The sequence below is a fragment of the Myotis yumanensis genome, unplaced genomic scaffold, assembly GCF_028538775.1.
Source record: "Myotis yumanensis isolate MYYU_CA2020_CCGP unplaced genomic scaffold, mMyoYum1.0.hap1 SCAF_18, whole genome shotgun sequence".
In the NCBI taxonomy this organism is placed as follows: Eukaryota; Metazoa; Chordata; class Mammalia; order Chiroptera; family Vespertilionidae; genus Myotis; species Myotis yumanensis.
Window position 1 is genome coordinate 5,566,048 of NW_027223769.1, and position 15,179 is coordinate 5,581,226.

Genomic DNA, 15,179 nt, shown 5'->3' on the forward strand with positions numbered 1-15,179 from the left:
CACTGAGTGTCTGTTTTTCCTCTCCCTGATCACTCCTAAAATCTTCCTCTCTCCTGCTGGTCTCCTGTGTCCCAGCACCCACAGCTGGCCTACACAGATGGAGAATCACTCCTCGGTGGCCAGAGAGCGTGAGAACAGGCTCTGCTGACCTTCCACCCCTGGGACTCACATCCTGTTCTCCCCTCCCCCCAGCCTTGGCCTGTCCCAGCTGGCAGGGCTGTAGTGTACAGATGGCACCCAGCTCCTATGGGAATGATGGCTTGTACAGGAGATGCACAGGATATCCCTGCTATCACCACAACACATCATGAACAGTCAGCCATGCCATGAATTTTATTGAGCACTTATTGTGTACTTGGCATGGCCATTGGAATTAAGACCACAAAGAGGAGTAGCGTCCCTGGCGTCAATGTGCTCACACACTGGTGCAGAAGATTAGAACAAAGTGGTGTATGGTCCAAGATACTTGGAAGCCTGTCCCTCTTTGGGTGGTAAAAATTTTGGAGGGCTTCCTGAAGAAAGTCACATCGAGGTGGGGCTTTGGAGGATGCATAGGCATTTATATGAAATGGATATCCATATCTGAGGACTCTGAACTTGTGTGTGTGTGTGTGGGGGGGGGGGGGGGGGGAATTGATACTGATGCTGAACCAGGGAAGATAAATATTGTCAGGCCCCTCCACCAATCAGGATAGGCAAGTCTCCCAGGGGTCCATCAGGAGAGCCCCTGGGCTGGGGCATGGGAAGGTCTGAAGGGTCCTAGGGCAGGGGCCTGGGTATCAGAAGTGGGTAGTAGCTATTGACCAAAAACTGGAAGGTATTTCAGTACTTTTAAAATTATTTTTTGTTAATCCTCATGGGAGGATATTTTTCCATTGATATTTAAGAGAGAGTGGAAGGGAGGGGGAGAGACCCATTGATTGGTTGCCTCCAGCATATGCCCTGACTAGGGCTGGAGATCAAGCCTGCAACCCAGGTATATGCGCTTGACCTAGGACCCTTCAGTATATGGGCTGATGATCTATCCACTGAGCCAAACCGGCTAGGGCTATTTCAATATTTTAACAGCAGGTCTAGTTGTACCAGTGATCCCAGCTGGGTATAGTCAGGAGATGGAGTGCAGCTGGGATTGCACCAAGGCCCCGCAGGACCTGAGCTAGGGTGTTTTCCTCCAAGGACAAAGCACATCTCCCATCTTGCCTTTGCTGACTGAAGTTGAGGCCCCAGCCGCAGTTCCCACTCCGGGCCACCCAGCAGCCTGGCCAGGATCAGGCACCCATCCCAGGGAGTCTGAGCTCCCATCTGACAGGAAGAGAAGGTGCCCCTGAAGAAGAGCATGCTGGGAGGGCCTGGCTTGTCCAGTCCTTCAGGTGGCCTTGCTGTCCCTGCACAGATAGGCCTCAGGCTTACAGTGCCCCCTTTCCTCCACACAAAATGTGTACAGAATGAAGGTGTGGAGACCAGAGATATCCACCTCCTGGCATCTGAGCACCTGGGCCTCTCTCCCAGGACACCCACTGAGGCCTACGAAGCTCTGAACTTCCCTTTCACAGAACCTGTTTTTGGTTCCTCATCTTTGTGGAGGCGGCATATACTCAGACCCAGGTTCTAAAGTCCTGGGTGTGCCTCTCGGTTTCCTCATCAGGAAAATGGGGACTTCACAGAAACGGGGGCTCAGATTAGTGATGTCACTTGCCCAAAGTCACACAGCTGGGAAGTGGCACTGGGCTTCAATTTCAGGCATTATAACTCCAGAGCCCAGCTATTTCATGCCTACACTACAGCACTCCTGTAAACTATAGCAATGATTGCTATTCCTCAGTGGCAGGAAGAGGTTGACTGATTAATACTAAGGTGCTAGTAACTTCTCACAGCCTATCTGAGAAATCCTATCTAAAGGGCAATACAACTTGACTGAAAATAAGGCTACAACAAAAGGATTGGGAAGCAGCATACTGAAGTGGGTAAGAGTCCAGATTCAAATGCCATTTGTCCTACTTCCTGGCTGTGTGATATTGAGCAAGTCACTTAACCTTTCTGTGCCTCAGTTTCCACATCTGTAGAATTAAGATGATTATAATAGTGTCTACCTCCCAGGGTACCATGGACACATAATAAATATTGTTATCAACCTGATTGTAGGGAGAGAGAGCTGGACCATTTGCTTCTACAGCCATCATACCTGGCCAGCAAGCTGTCCCTTGCGAACACCAACCCACACCCCTGGGACATGGAAAAACCTGGCCTGCCCCCCTTGCCTCCTTCACCGGGCTCTGCCTGTGAAGGCCGTTGGTCTGCTTCCCACTCAGCAGCCAGAGGACGCTTTTTCTCACTCTTACGTTAGTCTCCATCCATCCTTTTCCCTCTTCTCTTTCCTCCAAAGGTCACTGTTTTAATCATTTTCTTGCTATTGTCCCAGTATATCCTCATGCAAATACAAACCAATGTGAACTTATATTGTTTCCCTTCTATACACAGACAGACATTGTGAACACTGTCCTAACCTTGCTTGTTCCTGTAACAGCCTATCTTGGAGATCTTTCCTATCACAATCCTCCCCAGGCTTCCCTTGGCCCCAGAGCAGAAGCTGAAGTCCTCCCCTCCGTGCTCCGCCCCATCACCATTCTGCCTTCCTCCCTGTCCACTCTGTCCCTTGCCTGCACTGGCCACTCCATCCATCAGGCTCTTCCCCTCCAGGATCCACAGACACCTTTCCTCTGCACACAGCACTCTGCTTCCAGAGCTCCTTCTCATTTAGATGTAGTCAGAGAGGTGTCTTTATGCCCCTTCCATAAGGAGTCATGCTCAGTCATTGTCCTGTTACCCTGGTTTGTTTTCTCCATAGAATTTATGAGACCCTGAAATTATCTATCATTTTATCGTCTGTCTAGACTCCCCCACCTTTAGAATATTAGCTCCTGGCTTGCCCTCTTGAGCATGGCTCTATTCCTGATGTCCACAACAGCACCTGGCAGGCAGTAGTGCTTATCCAATGACAGTGCCCCCTGGTGGCCACCGTGCAGTAACCCTCCTTGTGTGAAAGTGAGGCCTTGGTGCCCCCTCCTGCCTGTTTGAGTTGTTTTACAACTAAACCCCAAAGGTCAGTTACTCCAGGGGTGGTCAGCAGATAATGCATTAAAAGAGAAGGCTCTGAGGAAACTACTAAAAAATACTGACCTATCTTTATCTCTGATCAACACTAGCGGCTTTGCTGATTAGAAATGGGCTTGCACCAATGATATGATTGGTATTCACAACTGGCTAAAATGTCTTGGAAATACTTCTTGCCCTCGTAAAGAGGGCAGGAAGGCTCTTAGCAAAGGGATTATCCTGGTTGATACAAGATCAACCTACAATAATCATTATTATTCACCAACACTGTAGTAACCAATTGAAATATAATTTTAAAAACCTGTACAGTTTTTTTAAAGAAGAATTAAATTTTTTTTATTGATTTCAGAGAGGAAGGGAGAGAGAGAGAGAGGTAGGAACATCAATGATGAGATAGAATAATTGATTGACTGCCTCCTGCACACCCCACACTGGGGACCAAGCCCACAACCCAGGCATGTGCCCTGACCGGGAATTGAACCATGACCTCCTGGTTCATAGGTCGACACTCAACCACTGAGCTACACCGCTTGGGCTGTACAGTTTTTATAGCAATAAAAACTATGGTTTATCAAACAACTTAAAGATGGAGACGCATGGAAAAAATTTTAAATGCTGGATAAAGGATATAGAAGATAATCTGAAAAAAATGACACCATTCATGACCTTGAATAGGGTAGCTTAATATTAGCCCCATGCCAGTTCTTCCCAAATTAGCCAACAAGTTCAAAGCAATTTCAAGCAAAAGGTTTTTAAAGCTACTTGATAAACCTATTTCAAAAATTTTTTGGAGGAATAAAGCTGTACAAAGAGCTAAGTCAACATTAAAATGGAAAGAGGAATGCTTGCTCTACCAATATGAAGACAGACTGCGAAGCCATAATAATAAAAATAGTGTGGTATTGGTGCAATAACAGATGAATACACCAAAGAAACAACATACAGGCAGACCCAGGCATGTATAGGGACATAACAAAATGATAGAAATGGCACTGCCATTCCATGGGGGAAAGGATTAATTGTTCTTTGTGGCTTTGGGAAAACTGGCTTACTATATGAAGAAGAAAAAAATGGATCCTTATCTCACACCATATACAAGGGTGGACTCCAAATTAAATAAACACCTTCATGTAAAAAGTAAACTGGAGTTATTAAAAGAAACCGGAGAATAACACTGTAACATGTCCCCCAATTTTTTTGATATACTTTTCATCAAAGGTAGTTTTCCAGTTCCCTTGTCTAGAATATAGACCAGCCTCAGTGACTTGCTTCTAACAAATAAAATGTGATGGAAGTGACGCTGAATGACTGTCTTAAGCTGCCATAACAAAATACCACAGACTGGTTTAAACAACAAATCAATTTTTTCTCAGTTCTAGACATTGGGAAGTCTGAGATCAGGGTGCCAGCATGGTTGGGTTCTGGTGGGGACTATTCCCAGCTTGGAGACAGCTGCCTTCTCACTGTGTCCTCCCATGTCAGAGATTAAGCTCTCTGGTATTCTTATGAGACATAAATTCATCCGATGAGGGTCCTGTCCTCATGAGCTCATCTAACCCTAATGACCTCTTTTTTTTTTTTTTTTTTTTTTAAAAATATATTTTATTGATTTTTTTACAGAGAGGAAGGGAGAGAGATAGAGAGTCAGAAACATCGATGAGAGAGAAACATCGATCAGCTGCCTCCTGCACATCTCCTACTGGGGATGTGCCCGCAACCCAGGTATATGCCCTTAACCGGAATCGAACCTGGGATCTTTCAGTCCGCAAGCCGACGCTCTATCCACTGAGCCAAACCGGTTTCGGCCCTAATGACCTCTTAAAGCCCCATCTTCAAATACCATCACATTGAGGGTTAGGGCTTCAACATATGAATTTGGGAGGGATGCATACTAGTACTCTTGGAGTCCACCCCGCCTTGTTGCAAGGAAGCCTAAGGTACATGGAGAGGCTTTGGGTTCTGGCTGACAGCCAGCATCAACTTCCAGACATGAGTGAGTGAGTGAGATGATTCCAGCCCTAGACACCATCTGGCTGCAATGGTCTGAAAGGCCCCAAGTGAGAACTGATCAGCTGAGCCCAGTCACCTGTAAGAACCATGAGAGATAGTGTAATAAATGGTTGCTATTTTCACCACTACATTTAGTATAATTTGTTATGCAGCCAGTGATAACAGCAGCAGTGACTTGGGGGTAAGGGAGGACTTCTAAAACAAAACATCAGAAGTATGAATCCTACAATGAAAAAGTTGGATGAATTCAATCATGTCAAAATTTAAGAGTTTCTCTTCAAAGAAAGACATCTTTAGCTGAAGTTAATATATATTTCTAAAAATATGTTTTTATTTATTTTAGAGAGAGAGAGGAAGGAAGAGGGGTAGAGAGACAGAAACATCAATGAGACATAAACATTGATTGGCTGCCTCCTGCACACCCCTAATGCAGATGGAGCCTGCAACCCAGGCGTGTGCCTTAACCAGGAATCGAACCAGTGACATCTTGGTTCATGGATTGATGTTCAACCATGAGTCACACTGGCCAGGCTGAAGTTAATAATTAATGGACAGAAAGAAGATATTTGCAATATCTAAAATGGATGAGTGATTGAAATTCAACAACTACAAGGAATTACTACAAATCAACATCACAAGACCACAACCCTAGTAGAAAAAGAAACAAGGGACAGGAACAGACCATTGATAGGGCAGAAAGCCCAAACTGCTTATTGGCACATTAGGAAATAATCAAAATAATAATAATCTGGAAGATGCAAACCAAAACAACAATTAAGTATTGTTTAACATCTATTGATCAGATAAAAATTAGAAAGCTGGATATACCAAGTGTTGGCTGGAGTAGCAGTGGCATCGACCAACAGGACAGACCAGTAAGTACATAGTATGTGGTAAAAACACATGAGTGAACTATATAAACACCTGGTCTGGGCACAGGGAAATAGCCTCCCCCGCCCCCCATACATTGCAGGTGGGAGTGGATTAAGGTCTAGGCTTCTGGAGAGTGACCCGTTTATTCATTCACAGGTCATTTGAGTTCCTGTTATGTGTCTGGCACTCTTCTAGCTGCCAGGTTATAGCAGGAGCTTACATTCTAACAGGACAAAGCAGATAATAAACAATGTCATAAATAAATGAATTATATATTATTTTATTTTTAAAATATATTTTATTGATTTTTTATAGAGAGTGAGGGAGAGGTATAGAGAGTTAGAAACATCAATGAGAGAGAAACATTGATCAGCTGCCTCCTACACACCTCCCACCGGAGATGTGCCCACAACCAAGGTACATGCCCTTGACTAGAATCGAACCTGGGACCCTTCAGTACATAGGCTGGCACTCTATCCACTGAGCCAAACCTGTTAGGGCTATATATTATTTTAAAAGGTAATAAGAATTATGGAAAAAATTAAACAGGTAAAAAAAGAGAGAAAATTAAATAGAGTAAATAAATTGGAAGTGCTGGGATGGGGGAAATTACAATTTTTAGCAGGGTAGTGTGATGGACAAGAAAAATGGCCCCCAAAATGTCCATGTCCTAATCCCCAGAAAATGTGACTATGTTCTCCTCTAGAGCCTCCAGAAGGAACATAGCTTTGTGACACCCCGATTTTAGCTCTATTAAGACCCACTTTCAGTTTCTGACTTCCAGAACTATGAGATGGTTTGTGTTGTTTTAAGTCACTAAGTTTGCAGTAATATGTTAAAGCAACCACAGGAAACTAATGCAGGTGATCAGAGAGGCATCACTAGGACATGTCAGCAAAGAACCTGAGAGGGGAGGAGGGATATCTGGAGGAAGACTATTCCGCATGAAAGGAACAGCAATGCACAGGCTCTGAGGTAGGGGCGGGCAGTATGCTGCTTGTTGGATTATCAGTGAGCAGGCCCATGTGGCTGGAACAGAATTAGGGAGGGAGAGCGTGCGCAGAACTGAGATCAGAGAGGTGATAGGGTTAGGTTGTGTGGAACTTTACTCAGTACATAAACTTTACCTTGAGTGAGATGGCTCCACAACCATTTTGTGATGCCTGTGCTTCTGTGGGAATGTCGGTGCCTTGGTTGGGAGGATTTGTGTGGTTGGTGGCTGCTGACATGGCTGGCTGTGAGCTCATTTGGAAGCTTCTTCACTCATGTGTCTGGTGCCTGGACTGGGGCCTTCCTCACAGCTTGATGGTTGTGTGAAAGTGTTCTAAGAAGTCTTTTGACTTGGCTTTCTTAGTGATGCAATGTAACTTCCATCCCTTTCTATTGATTATATCTGAGTCACTAAAGCCAGTACAGACTAAAATGGAGAGGAACAAGACTCCATTTCTTGATGGGGCAGAGGCAAAATCACAAGGCAGAAAAGGACATGGGGGAGTGACATCAGCAAAGGTGGCAGGATAGGGAAATCAATAAGTGTTCCTCCACAAAAGCAGGGAGTAAACTGGCAAAAACCATCAGAATCAACCTTATCTGAATGCTAGAAAGTAATCAAAAGTTTTCAGCAGCCAAGTGAATGTTTATTCAAGACACCCCACCCCCCTCAAAAAAAAAAAAAGAAAGAAAAAACACCCCACCCAGCTAAGTCTCCATAAGACAGCTGTGTACATTTTTAACTTACCCTGGCCTCACGCTCTGCTCTCCAGGTCAGTGGTAGCCTTGGTAGACTACAGCCTACATTCCTGGCACCAGAGGGAGCAGATGGACCTTATCTATACTAATAAAAGGGTAATATGCAAATTGGTCAAGATGCCCTCACAGTAACGACTGAACAGCAGGCTGTGTGGGGCGACCAGGCCTGCAGGGGGGGTTAGTGAGGGACAACCAAACAACTGAACAGCAGGCTGTGTGGTGCAACCAGGCTGGCGGTGGGGGCAGGGGAGGCAGTGAGGGGTGACCAGGCAGGCAAGGCAGGTGAGCAGTTAGGAGCCAGTGGTCCCAGATTGTGAGAGGGATGTCCGATTGCTGATTTAGGCCCGATCCCAAGGGGTCCCAGATTGGAGAGGATGCAGGCTGGGCTGGGGGGAACCCCCCCCCCCCCCCCCATGCACAAATTTCATGCACTGGGCCTCTAGTTCTCAAGTAATTGTGGTGGTTTGTTTTGACCTGTCTGGTGGATTCCTGATGAAAAGGCTTATTTTTATTTCGCCTCACTTGGAACTCTCCCAGTTCATCTACTTTGTTGCATATATCAGGACCTCATTCCTTTTTATGGCTAAATAATATCCCTTTTAATTGCCTTTAATTTTTTATGTTTTTATTGATTTTTAGAAAGAGAGGAAAGGCAAGGGAGAGAGAGAGAGAGAGAGAAACATTGATGAGAGAGAAACATCAACATCAATCGGCTGCCTCCTATACACCCCTTGTCAGAGATCAATCCTGAAACCTGGGCATGTGCCCTGATTGGGAATTGAACCTGTGACCTCTTGGTGCATAGGTCAATACTCAACCACTGAGCAATACTGGCTGGGCACTACCATTGGTTTTGAAAGATATTTTCCTGGGGAATCAAATTCAAGGTCGACAGTTTTGTTTTTTAATTGCAGTTCTTTAAAAGATATTGCAGTCACCTGGTCAGTGTGGCTCAGTGGTTGAGTGTCAACCCATGAACCAGGAGGTCACAGTTTGATTCTGGGTGAGGGCACATGCCTGATTGTGGGCTTGATCCCCAGTAGGGTGTGTGTAGGAGGCAACTGATTCATGATTCTCTCTCATCATTGATGTTTCTATCTCTCCCTCTCCTTTCCTCTCTGAAATCAATAAAAAAAATATTTAAAAAAAAGATATTGCTGTCTTCTTGCTTGCATTGTTACTGAAACCGACACTCAAGTAAGCAGGTTTAGGTATCGAGTCTAGAGATATAGGTATAGGCTTTAGCTAAATTTTCAATTGCTTTGATTGTCATGTGGCTTATAGTCAAAGATTAAGAAAATATTGCCTCCAGCCTTGGCCCACATTAAGCCCTCCCGGTTCCCCTTGTTTCCTTTGGCCACTAGGATGCACCACTCTGGGGCCAGGGCTGAGGCCACAGCTTCACTGTCCCTCAGCCAGTTTCACTCCACTCCACATGGGACCATGCCCTCTGAGATGGTATGGCACCTGCTCTTTCAATCTCACATGGCGACAAAACTTGTATGTGCTCTCAAGTTGAAGCATCCATCTTATATAAAAACTGCTGAAATTTTAACCATGCTATTTTGGCTTCTGTAAATGCTTGCTTGCTTAAGTAATAAGGAAAATAAGACTACTCTCATTCCAGAGAGGCCGTAAACTATGCCCCAGACAGAGTTGTCAGTGCTGACACCAGGCCAGGCCTTGAGATATGGTCTCATGGCCCCTTCCCAGCACGCTGGCTTTCTTTCTCAGAAGGCTCAGAAGTCTCATTCCAAATTTGGGAGACAAAGGACTGGAAAAAGTATAAATAAAGGGAGTTTCCTCCATGTTGGGGGGGCCCAGAATTTGAAAGACACATTTTTTCTCTGGGCCTCCACAGAATTTAATAATAAAATGTAACTCCCTTTCTCTAAGCGTGGCTTGGTTTTTCTCTGGTCTTCTGTAACAAAGTATCTGATGATGAACAGAGATAAAAAAGAGAAAATATTTATTATTTAACTATGTGGCCACTTTGGTTTTTGGAGTTTGCATGGTCAGCTGGTCAATAGATCCATTCAACAAGGCTTCTGTTTTTATATTCTCTGTGTTGGGGAAGCTGAAATTGGAAAATCAGTGATGATTGACACATTGTTTAATACTAATTTTAAAGATCATGAATCCTCATATTTTTACCCACATGTTAGGCTTAATTAAAGCAGAGACATATGAATTCCAAGGAAGTAATGTTCAATTGAAATTGACCATTGTGAATACAATGGGATTTAGTAACCAAATAAATAAAGAAGAGAGCTACCAACCAAGAGTTGACACATAGATGCTCAGTTCAAGGCCAATTTCCAAGAACTAAAGATTAAAGATTCTCTTTTTAAGTACCATAATTCTTGGATCCATGCATGCCTCTACTTCATGTCACCAACAGATAGTTGATCTCTTAGCCACTAAGAGCCTTGACAGCAAAGTAAACTTTATACAGTGATTGCCATAGCAGATGAGATTTCTAAAACTGAATTATAGAAGTTTAAGATCAAACTCATGAGTGAATTGTTCAGCAACAGTGCCCAGATATACCCATTATCAACAGATGATAAAACTGTTATAATTAATGCTCCAGTGAATGGATTCTTGCCGCTTGCTGTTGTAGGATGTATGGATGAGATAAAAGCTGGGAACAAGGTGGTCAAAACTCACCAGTGCCCTTGGGGTATTGTACAACTAGAGAATGAAAACCACTGAGACTTTGTAAAGCTCCAGGAAATGCTCATTTGTACTGTCAACCTATGGTCATTGGCGCCAATACAATGCTCAACTGTGATATAGCATGATTGTAAAAATGGCACAGCTGTGAGGTGTGCCCAAGTCTCTCTGCTTTGCCCTGCTCTGGTCTACTCCCCTAAACATTTTTGGTGCCTCAGCTCAGCTGAAGAAACACAGGCTTTGGTGGAAAGGGAAAATGTGTTCTCACAGTCAGAGGAGAGCTGATTTACATGGATAGAAGTCTCCACTCCAATTCCTGATTGGTTTGTTCTCATGCAAATGAAGACTCCAAATCCTCCAAGTTTGGTTGGACCAAAGGCACTGTCTTGATTGGTCAGAATAGAGCTGCTCTAATTGATTGGTGAAGAAGATGATGGCAGGGAATATAGCTATACAGTTCTGACTGGATGGGGAAAGCGTCAGTCCTATTGGTTGAAATAGGACTCCAGGAACGCCTTTATAATGGCTGGCTCTGCCTGGCAGCAGCCACGTAGTTCAGTGCAGGCTTCTCCTTGAAGTGTAGTTTGCCTGAGAGGCCTCTGTGTAGAAATGGCTGTTAGGTTCTGGGATTTTTCGTTTTGTTTTTTTTAATCAGGATCCACAGTACAAACAGGGAGGACCTGCAAGAACAGACCCACACTAGGCACTTTGAACCTTAGGCTATTGCAAACTAGAGGAAATGGGTTTCTGATGTGGGTCTGTGGGAACCATGCCAGGGTACATGGGATGCTCAAGGCCAACTGGAATATTGAGGCCTTGTTCTTAATACACCAGATGGCCAAGGCCACTCTGGGCATGGAAATCTTAATCAGGGTGTCCAAGGACTATGCACAGATGCAAGGCCACAGCAATCGCATGGTACACTGTGGCCTTCTATAACCCAAATGAGTGAAGTCATGACTTGGAAGGAAGCCTCTTTTGTCTAAGTAGTATAATACATGTTACTGATCAGCCAGTGTGCTAGAGAGAGGCTGGAGAGGCTACTGAGACTACTGAGGTTGGTGAGCTCAGATGCAGCTACTATGTGAGGCTGTAGGTCCAGAGGCAGCATGTGGTTGCTCAGATAATGGCTGTGGGTACAGAGGCTGCTACTGTTTTGTGAGAAAGATGTATTTGTTAATCAGCTGGTATGCGGCTACCTGTATGAGACTGTTATGAACAGCTGTGTTGTCTGGTAGCTCCTGGTTAGCAATGGCTATATGGCCACAGGCTCTACAATAAAGACTCTCTCATATACCCAGCCCCTGGCAGAGGGGCTCAGACCCAATAGGGCCCATAAAATAAGCTATTCAGACTCCAAGAGACCTACAAAGGCAAAAGACATGAATTTTCTCTCTGACAAACAGAGAAAAGGCCATGTGACGACTCAGCCAGAAGGTGATCATCTAAAGCCAGAAAGAAAGGCCTCACAAGAAACCAACTCTAATGGCACTTTGATCTTTGACTTTTAGCCTCCAGAACCGTGAGACAATATATTTCTACTAGAGGCCCGGTGCACAAATTCATGCATGGGTGAGGTTCCTGGGCCTGGCCGGCAATAGGGGCCGATCAGGGCCAGCTGGCCATTGATGGGGTGAGGTGGGGTGGAGGGATGGGGGAAGGATCGCGGAAGGTTGGCTGGCCACAGAAGGTTAGCTGTGGGAGTGCACTGACCACCAGGGGGCAGCTCCTGTGTTGAGCATCTGCCCCCTGGTGGTCAGTGCACATCATAGCAACCAGTAGACTGGTCGTTAGGTCGACCAGTTGTAAGGGTAGCTTAGGTTTTTATATATGCAGACTACAGGCCCAGTGCATGAAATTCGTGCATGGGGAGGGGGATGTCCCTCAGCCCAGCCAGCACTCTCTCTAATCTGGGACCCCTTGGGGGATGTCCGACTGCTGGGTTAGGCCTGATCCCTAAACCGGCAGTTGGACATCCCTCTCACAATCCAGGACTGCTGGCTCCTAACCACTCACCTGCCTGCCTGCCTGATTGCCCCTAACTGCTTCTGCCTGCCAGCCTGATATCCCCCTAACCGCTCCCCTACCAGCCTGATTGACACCTAACTCCCTCCTCTGCAGGTCTGATCGCCTCCAAATGCCATCCCCTGCTGGCCTAGTCACCCCTAACTGCCCTCCCCTGCCGGCCTAATGGCCCCCAACTGCCCTCCCCTGCTGGTCTGGTCACCCCCAACTGCTCTCCCCTGCCGGCCTTATGGCCCCCAACTGCCCTCCCCTGCCGGCCTGGTTGCCCTAACTGCCCTCCCCCTGCCAGCCATCTTGTGACAACGTGAGGGTAGCCATCTTGTGGTGACCATCTTGTGATGATGTCAAGTGAGGGCTTGATGCCACCTAGGCTTTTATTATATAGGATTGTTTAGGCCAAAAACAAAAGACAAATTTTTTGGAGAACATCAGAGGAAGGAAGAAGAAAGGAAGCAGATGTGCAGCGAGTAAAGAAGAAAGAAGCTAAAAGAGAGCTACAGGCCAAACTTGAGCATCTTAAAAAAGTTCACCAGGAAGAGAGAATGAAGCTTGAAAGAAAGTGAAGGCTTCCTGAAGAAGACATAATCTCTTTATCTAAAAAAAAAGCTACCTTCAACATATTCCAGAACCAGACCTTTATGGCAATGGGCGGCAACCTGAAGAAGGGCAAGGAATGTAAGAACTCCAATTTTACATAAAACAAAGGTTCTAGATCACAGGAGGTCATCACAAGCAAAGGATATAAAAATTCTAGAAGTATGCTGTTTTTATTTGATTTTTCACTTATTCTGCACTTGGCAAATGGCCATAGTAACTGCCATTTATGGGAAAATACTTTTAAAAATATATTTTTATTTATTTCAGAGAGGAAGGGAGAGGGAAAGAGAGATAGAAACATCAATGATGAGAGGGAATCACTGATCGGCTGCTTCCCACATGCCCCACACTGGGGGATCAAACCCAAAACTCAGTTCATATGTTGACACTCAACCACTGAGCCACAGTGGCTGGTTGGAAAAATACTTTTAAGTATAAGGTCCATACATAAGACAGAGTGGAAGATAGCACTATATATTCACTGTTGTTACACATTTTTAGATTGTTGGTTTGTCATGAATCTAGATAGTTTCCCCTGCTGCCCACTTATTGTCACTTTGCAGAGTTTATACCACAGAGCAGTGTCAGTGCCTTTGAAAATACACGACTCATTCTTATTATAGCTGCTTGCATTTATATTCCAAGATGAACCTTTTTTGTACATACTAAAGGTAAAATTTGGGGAATATATTTTATTTTAATTTTAGAAAGAGGATGTGAGAGGGAGGGAGAGAGAGAGAGAGAAAGAAACATTTATCAGTCTGTGCCCTGACCAAACCCACAACATGAGTATTTACTGCCCTGACTGGGAATAGAACCCGAGACCGTTCAGTGCAAGGGATGACACTCCCACCAACTGAGCCACACCAGCCAGAGCTAATATATTTTAAAGGGTATTATACATCTGAAACTCTAACCTCTCAATAGTTTTATAAAACTTTAAGTTTATTGATGTAATTATCTAATTAGTAAAATGATCCTGAGCTTTTGCATCAAATCCTATATAATAAAAGCCTAATATGCTAAGTGTCCAGTTGTCCGGTCAACCAATCAAAGCATATTATGCTAATGATATACTAAAGATGCTCAACCGCTTGCTATGACAGGCACTGACCACCAGGGAGCAGACGCTATGACTGGTAGGTTAGCTTGCTGCTGGGGTCCAGTCATTCAGGACTGAGCAAGAAAGGCTGGACTGAGCAAGTGGTCCCTCCCCAGCAGGCCAACCTCCCAACATCCCTCCCCGGCCCTGATCACGCACCAGTGGGGTCCCTCAGCCTGGCCTTCATGCTCTCACAATCCGGGACCCCTTGGGGGATGTCGGAGAGCTGGTTTCAGCTCGATCCCGCAGGCCAGGCCGAGGGACCCCATTGGTGCATGAATTCGTGCACCAGGCCTCTAGTTTTATATAACACGATGGCCTTCCATGCTTCAGTATACCTTATTGTGGCTGATATGTTATAGGGATGAAATAAAATATGTCTAAAAGTAAAAACATCCAGGTATATAAGCCCTTTTTCTAGTGATAAGTACCTTTGAACCTGGGTATTATCACAGTATTTTCATGAGACTGTATTACATACTTGTTTAAAACTCTGCCTTCCAGAGGAAAAAATGATAAGGTTGAGTCATCTTACTAAAGATATTTCTTGCCCTGGCCAGGTAGCTCAGTTAGTTGGAGTGTTATCCTTGTACACCAAAAGGTTTCGGATTCCATTCTTGGTCAGGGCATGTACGGTAGGCAATTGAGTGATGTTTCTCTCTCACATTGACGTTTCTCTCTCCCTTTCTCTCTCTAAAATAAAGAAACATATCTTTAGGTGAGAATTAAAAAAAATTTTTTTTTAAGCCCTGGCTGGTAGATCAGATGGTTAGAACATTGCCCTGATATGCCAAGGTTGTGGGTCCAATCCCACGTCAGGGCACAACTAACAAATACATAAATAAGTGGAACAATAAGTCAGTGTTTCTCTCTCTCTCTCTTTCTTCTTCTTCTTCTTCTTCTTCTTCTTCTTCTTCTTCTTCTTCTTCTTCTTATTCTCTCTTTAAAATCAATAAATAAAAATTAAAAATATTTCTTAAGAAAATAACTAAATTTTTACATCTGAATATTAAAGATATAAAAATTTAGATAATTC

General features: G+C 44.5%; 1 pseudogene; it reads left to right on the forward strand.

The window, feature by feature from the left end:
- Positions 1 to 4,682: 4,682 nt before the first annotated feature.
- On the forward strand, positions 4,683 to 13,148 carry LOC138996851 (septin-10-like; annotated as a pseudogene).
- Positions 13,149 to 15,179: the final 2,031 nt, after the last annotated feature.